The sequence below is a fragment of the Pezoporus occidentalis genome, unplaced genomic scaffold (assembly GCF_034315485.1).
Source record: "Pezoporus occidentalis ecotype Australia unplaced genomic scaffold, CSIRO_AGI_Poc_V1 ctg176, whole genome shotgun sequence".
Taxonomy (NCBI): Eukaryota; Metazoa; Chordata; class Aves; order Psittaciformes; family Psittacidae; genus Pezoporus; species Pezoporus occidentalis.
Window position 1 is genome coordinate 650766 of NW_026913596.1, and position 12736 is coordinate 663501.

The 12736-nt window shown below is 51.8% G+C and overlaps 1 long non-coding RNA gene across 1 annotated transcript; it reads right to left on the reverse strand.

Annotated features, from left to right (window-relative positions):
• LOC134161528 (uncharacterized) lies at positions 1-1163 on the reverse strand. Its single transcript, XR_009964011.1, has 2 exons — positions 915-1163; positions 1-292 (listed from the first exon to the last, which is right to left on the reverse strand). It is a non-coding gene; the product is annotated as an uncharacterized LOC134161528 (long non-coding RNA).
• Between the last annotated feature and the right edge of the window lie 11573 nt (positions 1164-12736).

Consider the following 12736-nt stretch of genomic DNA (forward strand, 5'->3'; position numbering starts at 1 on the left):
TGACACTTTGGCACGGTTTAATTTTGCGAATCTGAGGAATGAGCAGGCCAATTTAGTTCACATTTAATGCGTTTGTGTTCACACGTTGGAAAGCCTTTTTTTCTTCCTTGCTCTTTGCCTAAGGCCCTTATTATCTGCGGGTGCTATTTATCAACGCACAGCAGGTACACTACTGTAAGGTCTCTTCCATAAGTGATACGAAATAATCACTCCTGTTCCTCATCTGCTCAGCGAGAAAAGCGATCCTGACTCCTGCATGTCAGTATTCCGGAGCCGCAGCAGTTCTCTATTACTGCAGGAGAAGTGATTGAACTCAATCTGCTTTCCTTCTAAATGGCAATAGTTTTATAAAACAAAAAGGAGGAGGAGGTAGAGCATTCCTCTTCCGCTCCAGGGCTGCACCATGAGGCTGGGAAAGCTTTCAGCGAGCCGGAGACACTGGGAATCCCAGACTGGTTTGGGTTGGAAGGAGCCATAAAGCTCCTCCAGCTCCAACCCCTGCCACAGGCAGGGACACCTTCCACTACAGCAGCTTGCTCCAAGCCCCTGTGTCCAACCTGGCCTTGGAAGTGCTCATTGAGGGCAGATAACTTCCAGTTTGCTCCCAAGGCACATGAGATGAAGGAGAAGTCCTTAATAACAGCTCATGCCTCTAAAAAAAAACAGTTCTCCTCCTCCTCTGCATGTGCCTAACAGCTCCTCACCCCCCCTCCTGTCTGGCTTCAGGGAAGGGATGCACAAACCCTTTGGGCCGTTTTAATTCATAGACTCATACAATGGTAATTAAATGCTTGTTGAAGTGTCTTGAGGTGTCTGCAAGCCTCTAAGGCACTATGGAAAGTGCATTTCCCCACTGAAGTTACAGAGGGAGATGCAGAGGACCCAGGAGATGCAGAGGAGCAATAAACACCAACCTGAGTGCTGGCTTTGTGGGACCCATGGGAAGAGCCGGAGCCCAAGCTCTGGAGCATCTCTGCATCACTTGTGCCCTTGGAGCGGTGGCCCCTGCAGAGCAAAGGGGATGATTTAATGGGCTGCCTTTCCTTGAGCACCAGGAATGGGGGTTTTGTTTGCCTTTCTCCTCCCCCAGGGACTGAGGATTAATATTACCTTCCCATTAATTTATATGAGGACATTTCCAAATAGTAAACTGCCAATAAATTAGTAATGCTGATCTATAAAAGGAAAAATATGGTGTGTTGCGAGTTTATAGCCCTGTGGAAAAGACATTAAGCAGAGGAGTCCGCATCACCGAGCGCTCCGAGAATGGGGGCTGGATACCAGCCCCAGCGCATCATGCCTGTTGGTAGCAGGGCTCACCTTGGCTGCAGGGGCATTCAGCATCCTCACCTCCGCCCCGGGTAAAACCTTATCACAGACTGATCCTGCCTTTATCTCTTATGAAACTCTTGCAGAAACAGGCTCCTGAGCAGGTCCTGGGTGACGTGGGGCTGCGGGATTCCCGGCCTTGGGTTGAACTCGTAAATGCTGCGGCTGCTTCCCTGCCCCGGGGAGCACCAGGACCGGTTTGTGCACACGCACAGGCTCTCCCTGTAACCGCCGCTGTAAAGGTAAGCGGAGCTGATTGATCATTTTCCCCCTGAAGAGACACGGAATGACACAAACAGGATTTGCCAGCTGAGGCAGCGATGCGCCCCTGCTGCTCTCCAGCACAGCGCGGGCCCGTCGGGAGCTCCCGTCTCCCCCAGAAATACATGGGGCAAACAGAGGATGGGAACCTCGTTCCTTCCCCGTTTTCCTGTGTGTTTGATGCGTGGCTCAGGACCCGCTCCTGGCTTGGCATCAGCACCACGGGGCATTCCCAGAGAGGCTTCTTCCACCGGGAGCAGCAAGGACGGGCGGGTTGGGTTTGGGATGCACCGCGGGATAACCCTCATCCAGCACATTCCCTTCTCCAGCTTATCCCCTCCCCAGCCGAGAGGCGAGCACGGATGTTAGCCAGCCCAGGGGGATGCGGAAGGGAACTTTGATCTCTGCTGTCAGGACCCCTGATGGCACAGAAGAAAAGCGAGCGCTTTCCAGTTGGTTTTTAAACATGCTCCCCCCCAGCGCCTCTTTGTCAGACAGGGGAAAAAGCACAAAACCGTTCCCAGCGACCAAACCAAAGGCGATGAAAAATGAATGAGGAGACAGTGCAGCCTGGAGAGCCCAAACAAACGATGTGGAGCAAACAGTTTATTTTAAGATGCTAACAGATTTGCTCCAGAGGCCTGCAGAAAGCAGCCAGGTACCACTGAGGCAGCCTTTCCCTTATTTATGGGATAATTACAGTGATTGATTAGCCATGATCAGAAGTGTATTTATAGCATGGAAGTTTTCAGTAATATTTCAAGTAATTCACGTCCTCTCTCTGCTCCCCGTCCCTGTCGTCCCAGCTCCGCTCTTTGTTCCCCTTGAAACCTGCCTGCAGGACGATTTATGGCTTTGTTTGTGGGGAAAGCAGGTGTCTTGCTCCAGAGAACAGCAGCAACACAAGCGCTCAAGGGTAAATCCCTCTTGCGAGCAGAGGCAACCAGAAAACACATCTTCATGTTCTCCTGCTCCATATAGCCATGTCCTCCCCCTGTGCTGGCTGCTTGATACAGATCGTGGTTTTCACAGCATCACAGAATCCCAGAGTGGTTTGGGTTGGAAGGACCTTAAAGCTCCTCCAGCTCCAACCCCTGCCACGGGCAGGGACCCCTTCCACTGGAGCAGCTTGCTCCAAGCCCCTGTGTCCAACCTGGCCTTGAGCACTGCCAGGGATGGGGCAGCCACAGCTTCCTTGGGCAGCCTGTCCATGTGTTCTCATATGGATAATGCAATTCCTGGCCCCATTTCAGCACAGGGAAGAAGCAAACACTGTCCGAATGTAAGAAGTTTAAGACAAAACACCCAAATATTTGGTTTCTGACCCAAACAATCACTAAACCCTTTTCCCCCTGCACCTGCAGTTGTTTTCCCAGAAAGCAGCAATAAGGCAAGCGAGGGGCAGCTGGGAAGGACAGGGCAGCACTTGGGGTTCCCCAGGGGTGCAGTCACACCATGGAGCACAAGTGCATGCCTTGCACGAGGGCTTGTGCATGGACCGAGTGCCTGAGGCTGCAGACAGGCAGCCAAGAGGCACATCACCAGTCACCTGCTTCCGTGTCTGCTGCTTTCTCTTGCTCCCAGCCCGAGCTGCAGAGCTTTGTTTAAGCTCTTCTCCACTCTCCCCTTGCCTTCTTTTATCTCACAATAAAAAGAAGCCGTTATTTGTATTTGTTTCACACTGCACTCATTCACACACACACACACACACACACTACCTGCAGGGCTGGCAAGCAGAGACTTGAACACTGAGGGGGAAAAAATGGTCTTAAAGTTTGGAGGTCCTTAGGAGCTAAGGAAGCTGGAAATAGGAGCTGCTGCAGTCAAGGTCCTGCTGCAAACCGATTGATTCTCATCAGCTCCTGTCTGCTTGCCTGCACAAATACCCCTTCCTGCTGCCCAGCTTCTCTCTGCTTCCCTCCTGTTTGAGGGCTGCCATAGGCTTTGGTTCTCTGCTTCCAAAATGCCCTCTTAGGGCCAGTTGAACCTCACACACCCAGGCGCAGATTCAGAGCCTGACACTAATAGGATTAATGCCCAGAGACCCACAACAGCCCCATTACGGTTTGGGAATTGAATGCATCTTGGAGCAACCAGGGTGTAATTTGGTTCCTTTGTTAAAATAGCATCTATAAAAAGCAGTCTAAAGCCAGCCCGTCCATGGGGGGGCTGACAGATGAGAAGGATGGCCCATGTCCCGGGTGGCATTTGTTTTCATTAGGTGGGTGGAAGAGAGCTGGTGGAACCAGTGAGTGTGATCCTTCAGTAACCTCGTTGGCTCTGGAAAGGCAGACGCTTTCAAACCAGCTCGAAGAGAAATGAACCCCAACAAGCTCAGGCTTCCACATCCCTCAGCTGCTCGGTGGGGACCCTCAAACGCTGCTCTCCCACCACAGAGGAGCATGTCCCTGCTTCCAGCCCGGCCTCCCCTCTCTCTCGGTCAGCTTTGCTAAGGCTTCTCCACTCGTCCTGCAAACCATCTTGGCACTAAAGTCATCCAGGGCAGTTTAAAGACTTCTAGAAACAGGCTAAGCAGCGCCAGGCCCTTCTGCCTCCTAATTAGAAGCCCTCTTCCCTAATACTTTCGAGGTCACAGCTCCCATCCCCACATCTAATTGTGCCCCTAGGCTTAAGACTGTGCGACTTGTCCGGCTTATGCACCCGTGCGTGCTTCACCCGCTCCTCCCTCTCCTGGCATCTCCGGCCATCTCCATCCTCTCTCTGCAGGAAAACCGCTGAGAAACTTTCCCTCTGCCCCATTTCTTGGCTCTGCACCCTGTTAATGCGGATGCTCCTTTGGCTCCAGCTCTCTCGGGACCCATTGTCTTAATGATGGACACCAGCATTAACAGGAGCAGCCCTAGGCTGCCCCAGAGACCCTCCTTCCCCACATTACACGTGGGAAAGGTGCCTCGTGGCTGCCTCTGCCACCTCGTCCCTCTGATGCCAGAGATTTCCTTGATAAGCTCCCCGTTTCCCAGGCACGCAGCACAGAGCTGTTTCTCTTGCGCTGAGCAGACAAGATGTTGAAATGTTTTCTCCTGTGATAACTGAAAGGGGAAGAAAACCTGCCCGCGACTGTTGTCAAGCCGAGGGATCTCTTTGTAGTGCACTGAATCATTTCATCCCGATGTTAATTTCAAAGCAAACAAACAGAGCTGAATGCATTTGATAGTAGAATTATTTCCAGTACATTTGAGGTTTTGTTGCTCTGCGTTGTAAAACAGCACTGCATGGCACAGCTGGGGGGGGGGCTGGTGGCGGTCCTGGGCTGATTGCACCCCGTTGCATACCCCACTGCATCCAGTCCTGTGCTGGGGGAGCAGAGGATGCTGCTGCTCCTGGGAGCATCCCCAGAGCATCCCTGGTTCTGCAGGCACAGCAGGGAAGGTTCATTACCATGGCAGATCAAGAGTTAAAAACCGCTCTTGAGCAATGGGAGCTGCAGAACATCAGCCCCGTTCCACCTCAAAAGAGCAAAAATGAATTGGAAAAGGGCAAAGTGCGTGAAAAGGCTGAATTGTAATAAAAGCGGCGTTTTAAAAGTGCCACCGAGAATTAATCGAGCTTTCCTTCAGAGCTTCCCTTTGTGGGCTATTCCTGGGAATCTGTGGATGGGAACACGAATAAGGAATTGGTTTTATTTTGCATGTAAACTAGATCAGGGGTGTAATTGCCCCGGTTTATAGGCAGACACCTTGGGTCACCAGCATGCTGCAAGGAGCAGAGCCCTGCATCCCCCTGCTCTGTGGCTTTCGGAGGGGGCAAGTGGTCCTGGTGGCCAGTTTTGCCTCATCTCCAGGCTGGCAGCCCCAGGAGCTCACTGCGGGGGTGATGGAGGTGTTTTAGGGACAGTGGGTCAAGGCAAGAAGTGAGATGGTGCTGGGAGAGCAGGAGGTGGCTCTGGTGTGAGCCCGGCACCACAGGGACCGGGCTGCCCTCCAGGCTGGCTAAATGCCTGAAGTTGGGAGCACTTCTCCTGCTCCTGGAGCCAAGGACTGGCACTAATGATTCCCAGCAAGAGGCAAAGTGCTCCGTCTGCTTGGCTTGTCGCTGCCCAGAGCAACAGTGGCCATAGAGGGGCCCACAGAGCCCAGGGCAGGGCTGGGCGAGGAGCAGAGATGCTCTCCTCCCTGTCACCTCATACCACCTCTTCCCTGCTACCCGGGTTATTCCTGACACCCGCCGGCCACTCAATCCTGAGTGGAAATGAGTTGCAGAGGATGGATGGGGAGGACCAGCACCAGTGGGTGCTTTGTCATCAACTGCTGCTGGCAGCAAGTCAAAGGAGCAGCACCTTCTCAGACACACCAAATCAATGCTATCGTACATCCCCAAACCTTTAAACACCAGGCAGGCAGTTTGTCTTCTCTTATGGCAGCTAAGGAGCCTGGCCAGATTAAATAATCCAGCAGCAGTCATTGCAGGTCACTTCTGTCGTATTAATGGTTTCCCTGCCTAGAGCAAAGCAGCGAGGTGAGGAGCCAGGCTTGGACCAACGCCACAGCAGCATCGCTTGTCTGCAGGGGAGCCCTTGTCAATGAACATCACAACAAGCTGGATGCAATTGGTGATGAGGCAGCGTGATCCCAGTGTCCTGACTCCCACCTGGCAATGTCCCACTACAGGATGGGGATGTGGCCTCTGCGGGCTGCTCTGTGCTGCCAAGGAGACGACAGAGGGGGAGCTATCCGAGACTCTGCTTTATTCCCCCCATTTAATGAGGTCGTGAATCATTTGGAGCTTTAGGAATCTGTTTGGATGCTTCAGTTGATAGGAGGAGTTGAAAGCCTGAGTTTTCCTTAGAAACAGAAAGCAAATTTGAGACAACACGGAAAGCATCATCTGACGTATCCGAAAGCCTTTTGTAAGCACTTCCCAGGAATATCAGGATAAAGACTGGCAGAAAGCAGCTTCACAGCTTGGGTGCTCGTATTCGATGCTTGCAAACGTTGCATGACAGATTCAGCTGTAAAACACACAACTTGTGCTGCGAGGTAATTCCCACCAGGAAGCAGGAATTGCTGCATCCCCGATTCACTCAGGCATCACGTCGCCCATTCCCAGTGTCCTTGGATGCTACAGAAGGATCTGTCCCCTTGAAGGAGGACTATTTCTGGGTGGCAAACCACAAATTAATTTGGATCTAATCCCTTTCAATGGAACCAATAACTGGAGTGGTAATGACTCATACAGAGGTCTCTCCTAAGGCACTGGGAGGTTTGCAGGCAGATGAGCCTGATCTCCACTGGCCCAGCAGGACAGTCCCTTACTGGCAGTGGGAATAGCACTAACACATATGTATACATACACCACAGTGATGGGCCAGGACCCCAGGCAGACACCCTGGAGCTGCAGGTCTCCGCCTGTCACCCTGAGCTCTTCACCACCCCCTTTCAGCAAAAGGGAATGAGAATAAACAGCTTTAATCATACAATCCCCACTTCCTATTGCTAATAATATTATCATCATGATATTAAGCCAGTTAATTCTTTCTCTCTATTTATTTGCTTCTGGTTTTGTACTCCCATGTTGTAATTTTCAATTTAATTACTTTCAGTGTTTCTGAGGGCAATAGGCCTTGGTTTATCTTTACAGCTAATAGTCCTAATTGTTTACCCTTTCTTCAGCAATATTTCATTAACTTTATGGGCCATCGCAGCATCTCCAGAATTAATTCCCTCATTATTTGAGCCAAATCCCCCCCCTTTTTGCATCTCTTAGCCTGCTTGACCTTGTTCACCCTCATGCTGTTGCAGCAAGCCCTGAGGAGGATCCGTTGAGGAAGGAGCCAATGCTGGGTAGGCAGCAAGGCTGTGCTTTCCCTCCTGCATCCCAGAAGGGTTTGTACCAGGGATATCTCATGCTTGGTGCGATGGGAAAAGGAGCGTGCACTGGGCAAAGAGGGACTTGACAGCGAGTGATGCTGTCAAGGGAAGGGTACCCACTGAGCCCAGTTTGCTGCTGAGCAAGGGCAAGGAAGCAGAGAGGCTTTGGGTCATGCCTTACACCGATACCAGGTCACAGCAGCGAGAGGAGCTTTGTTTCTCAAAGTGCAGCTCTGATACATCCAATCAAGCAGGCAATTTAGAAGAGAAACTGAATCAGGTCCCTCCTGAATACAGATTTGGCCAACGCTGAAGGCAGGCTCCGCTCCAGGGACCTCAGGGCACAGGAAACCTCTGCAGCAGTAACTGCGGTCACACCTCTCCTCTTCTTCTGTCTTTCCACAGTTGGTCCTGCTCTTCCGACACCGGTTTGGTGGTTGGATGTACCTTAAACATGCCAGGGGCACTTTTCCTGCAGGTCCCATTGACTCCAACGAGGGCGAAAGATCTTCCCTCCAGCAAGGGAGGAAAAAGCTGTTGGGAAACTAAAGCATCACATTGCTATTGAGGTAGCTCCTGTGATGCAGGGCTCCTCATCCCTCCGCTGGCCCCATGAGTGGGTTCGGATGCTGTTGCTTCTCGGCACGGCACCATTAGTGCCGGTTAAGGAGAGAGCCTACGGATAGCTTCACCACCCCAACTCCTGCCTTCAGACCCCATTGATCACACTCCTAATGAGTTTGTGTTCACAGATGAGATGGTTTTGGCTGCAGAGACGAGGCACCGATTATATCTCCCATTGATTGTTTCATCCCGCTTGGATGATTTGTACCAGGAAATGGCTCTGAAGTTTCAGCTTCAATCGCTCTCCAAGAGCGGGCTTGGCACGTGGAGATGTTCAGCTGGAACCATTGCCATGAACTTGGGATTCTTCCCCCTCTATATGCCCGGTGTCAGAGCCAACCTGCCCTCTGCGTCTGATCCCCCCAGATTCCAAGGGCAGCAGCCCTGGCTCTGCATTCAGTGGTGGCAGCAGGGACAGGGCGGCACTGAGATGTGGCTTCACAGCAGGCAGCAAAGTGAGGGCAAAACCCACATCAGGGCAAAGATGTCTTTAATTTCTTATGGTGATCAGGGTGGTTTGGATAAATGGCTTTGAGGAACAGCGAGGGAAGGACAACAAGCCTAAAGCTCCTCAGCTTTTACACAGTAGTCTTGGTGGGTCTCAGCAACCACTGGCACACAAAGTGCATGGGGGCAGACAAACACCTGTACCTCCAAGACTTGGAGAAACACACCTGAAGGACAAATCAGCCAAATACATCTGCCAAATTCCCTGTTACCTGCCTTTCCTTTGGCTGTTTTTCACCTTCCATGGGCTGCCTCCCTCATCCCCAGTCATAGCATCACTTCTACCTCCTTGTCTGAGAGCCAGTTTGGGCCATTTTCTGGATACATCCATCTCTAAAACATCACTGTATTTGTCTGCCGGATTGCACAGAGGAAAAGCACTCCCTAAACACTAGGGAAAGGTGGGCAGAGCAGCCAGGTGTAGCAGCAGAACCCTCTGGAAGGGAGCCCATGGTGAGTGGTGGCATTCCTCTAACCCCGTATTGACTTTGGCTTCCAGAATCAATTTTCTTTATTAGCTGATGAATCTCCTCAAAAGACTCTCTGTACCAAATCTGGATAAATTATTTAAGCCATAAATTCTTTCCACTCCAGCACTGTTACGGCGCAGTGATTTCACAGGGAAGAGCAATAGCGAGGGGTTTATAGGGACAAGGTCACGATCAGTAAAACATCAGAGCAGGTTTGCTGATAAGTGACTGTGCAGCTCTGTAAAACCAGAAGTGATTAATAAAAAAGAGGGTTTTGACAAAAAAATGGGATTGGTGGCAAATATGTAGGAGGCTACGGTCCTGATTTATCATAGAATCGGAGTGATTTGGGTTGGAAGGGACCTTAAAGCTCATCCAGTTCCAACCCCCTGCCATGGGCTGGGACACCTTCCAGGTCTGCAGGCGGGAGGATGGGCTCTGCCTGGCTCTGGGGACCGTGACTGCCCACTGCAGTGATGTCCTTTGCTCATCATCACCCCAAACCCAAGGTGCTGGCACAGGATACATCAAAAGGACCCCGCTCCTCATCCTGCCTCCCCCTATGGTCTGCTGCCCGTGTCCGGTTTGCTTTGTAAATTGGGCTTCACGCACTTGTCAGGGGTCAGGGAGCTTCAAGACCAGAACTAACCACAGAGCAAGAAGTGATTCTGCCTCCAAGAATAATGCTGGCTCGCGAGGTCAGAGAATTCCAACATATTTATAGCCAGGAAAAGAAAATGATTGTGTTAAACGGCGGCTGAAGTACGCAGAAGCCTGGCAAGAGCTGCTGGCTGCAGCCATTCGTTATGTTAGCGGGAGCACAATTCCACAGCTCAGCATTCTCCTCCTGTATCCTTCAGTGCAATCCTTCTCCCCAGCCCACTTTGGGGATCAAAAGGCTGATGTATATTTTCTGTGGAACAGAACTGTAAATCGGAGCCTACCCTCAGGTTTAAGAGGCTTCCCTGTTGTGTCGGTGCAGGAGTCACAGAGCTCAGCAGAGGAACCACGGGGCCAGTGTGTGCACATGCATCTCCCCAAGCTTTATGTAAAGGGGCAAGTTTTCAGACCCAAGCTTTAGTTAAAGCCCCCCCCCACGCCCCCAGCTGAAGTGAAAACCTCAATAAAGCCACTGAACAGTTTGGGTTGGAAGGGACCTCTAAAGCTCATCCAGTCCAGCCCTGGATGGATGCAGGGCTCTGCAGTCAGCAGGGACATCAACTACATCAGATTGCTCAGGGCCCCATCCAACTGGGCCTTGAATGTTCCCATCTAATTGGCATCTACCCCCAATCTGGGCAACCCCTTCCAGTACTTCTCATTGCAAACATTCCTTCCTTATACCTGGTCTGAATCTACCCTCTTTTAGCTTAAAACCTTCCCCTCCACTCACAATTCACTTGTGGCAAATTCCTAGTGAGAACCAAGCACAATTAACACCTTCCTGTTAATTTTTCAAACATGCTCCAAGAACAAAGCAAGCACAAAGCAAACATTCAGCCAAATGATGCCGATGGCTTCGCTGCCTCAGCACGATGCCCAACCCTTCCCATCACCTGCTGGGAAAAGCTCCAGCTCTGGCTCCATCACTCACCGCATGCAGTCCCAGCCCATGGGTCTCCCAGCTTGAGGTTTCTGTACAGGCACCCAGCAGAACAGCCCAGCAAATGGAGGCAACCTCTAGTGATGGGTTTAAATAGCTGGGATAACCACTGCCACCTGCTTCTGTGCTCCCTCCCATCAAGGGGGAGAGATATCCTCCTGCAAACCTGTGCTGAGCACCTGGGGAACTGGTCCTTCTTCCCAAGCCACTGAGAGCAGTGGTACAGGCATGGTGATGTGCATCCAGGTCCTCTTGTCCCCCCTGCAGGCACAGGCAGCTCGGTAGAGAGCTCGTCAGTGCTCCATCCACCCCAGCAGCAGGGTCCCAGCAGCAAGAGGGGTGGAGGGATGGATTCAGAGTGCATTCACCTGGGGCTGTGCACATCCAACCCAATTTATTCAGAGCGAGCTGCTCGCAGCAGCCTCCAGAGCGTGTTTATCAGCCAGGCTACTTGGGAGATCATTGCCATTGATTGCCATGTCATTGTCACTTGTGGGCACCACGGGAGGCCCGAGGAGCTGGATTACATCCCCAGCAGTAAGGCATGCTCTGCGCAGTGCCTCAAGGAGAGCAGAGCTCAAGTGCTCCTGAGCTCTGGAAAGCCAGGTACAGTGGTGTGACCTGCCAGAGCCATTGTATGGCATTGTCATGTGTTTATGGATTTCTACGGTGCCACCTGCAAGGAGAACATAGGAGGGTTGAAAAAGGAGACAAGAAAATGCTGCCTGTTGGCAACAGGAGCAGAGGAAACGCTGCATGGGCAAAAGGCAGGATTTCTCCATGGAGAAAAGGTGGGGGGCTGGGAAAATCCTCTCCCCTAAAGGAAATTAAAGAGCTCAGACTGTTGACCTTTTTAGAAGAAGCCTCAGGGATGACCTGGCTCCTTTGCACAGGGAAGTCCAGCACTGGGGTCTTCCAGGTACAACGGAGCACTGTGAGGATCAAAGGATGGCAGTTTAAGCCAGGCATGCTCCAATTCACTCTGAAGGCTTTCTTTCCCCATAGCACCATGGGCAATCACTGATGCCAAGAGAAATGATGGGCTCTTGGTAGTACAATGTAGGTGCAGTGGCCGGGCATGGAACAGGAGGGAAGGCTCGACTGGAGGAGCAGGGATGGCACCAGCCCGGGACCCAGAGGCTGTGTGCGCTGCTCAGAGGGATAAAAATCACACACCAGCCACAAAGGGATGGCCACAGAAGAGGACAAAGCTCTCCTGTCTTTACTGCGAATCCCTGTTGCTGATCCTGACCTCCTGGATCAGCTGTTGATCAGCAAATCTCCAAGCACTCTCGAAAGGAGGTCGTTCTCATTGTCCCTTTTTTGTGCAGAGCAGCAGATTGAAGCCCACTGGAATTGCCAGTGCTGAGCCCTCCGATAATGAGGCTTTAAATAACCAAGGCTGCAGGGGACAAGTGGGAAGCAGGGCATGATAACCTGAGCAAGAGGATGTCCATGGCAGCAGAACAGACTCTGCTGCTCAGGAGAAACACCCCACAGTGCTTCACAGTCCCCAGCAACGTGAGCATTCCCATCAGCATCACCCTCTATGTCCTCGAGGCATAGGCAGGTCGAGGTGCAGCCGGGTACAGGCAGCCAGGACAAGAAGCCCCTGGAAAAGAAACGGAGCCGATTCCACCACCCCAACTCCTCTTGGTGAACCTCGCACCAAAACGGGCCGGGCTCTGCAGTGGCTGGGGGGTTTGCCTTGTTTGCCTGTTTGCTCTTTGCCCACTGTGTTTCCAGCTGCTCCGGTGTGTGTTTGCACTTTGAGGCTTTAAGGGGGATGGCTGAACAAAACCCATCGGCAGGCCGCGATGCTGCGGCGATAAGTAACAGGAGGCACAAATTAGAACAAATAAATCTGAATCAAATTCAATTCCTTGTGCAACCAGGAAGATCAACACGTCAAAGTGCAGGCGCTATATATTAACAGCTGCCAAGAAGACAGTCAAAGGCACTTCCCAGCTGCTGCGGCTGCTATTCCAAAGGCATTTATTCTTTGCTGAGCGAGCTAGAGCCCTGCAAGCTGAACAGCAGGAACTTTCCCTCTGCTGCCAAGAGAGCTTTTTGCCACCGAAAGGTTCCTTTCAGCAAGATTCCTTTCTATCCAA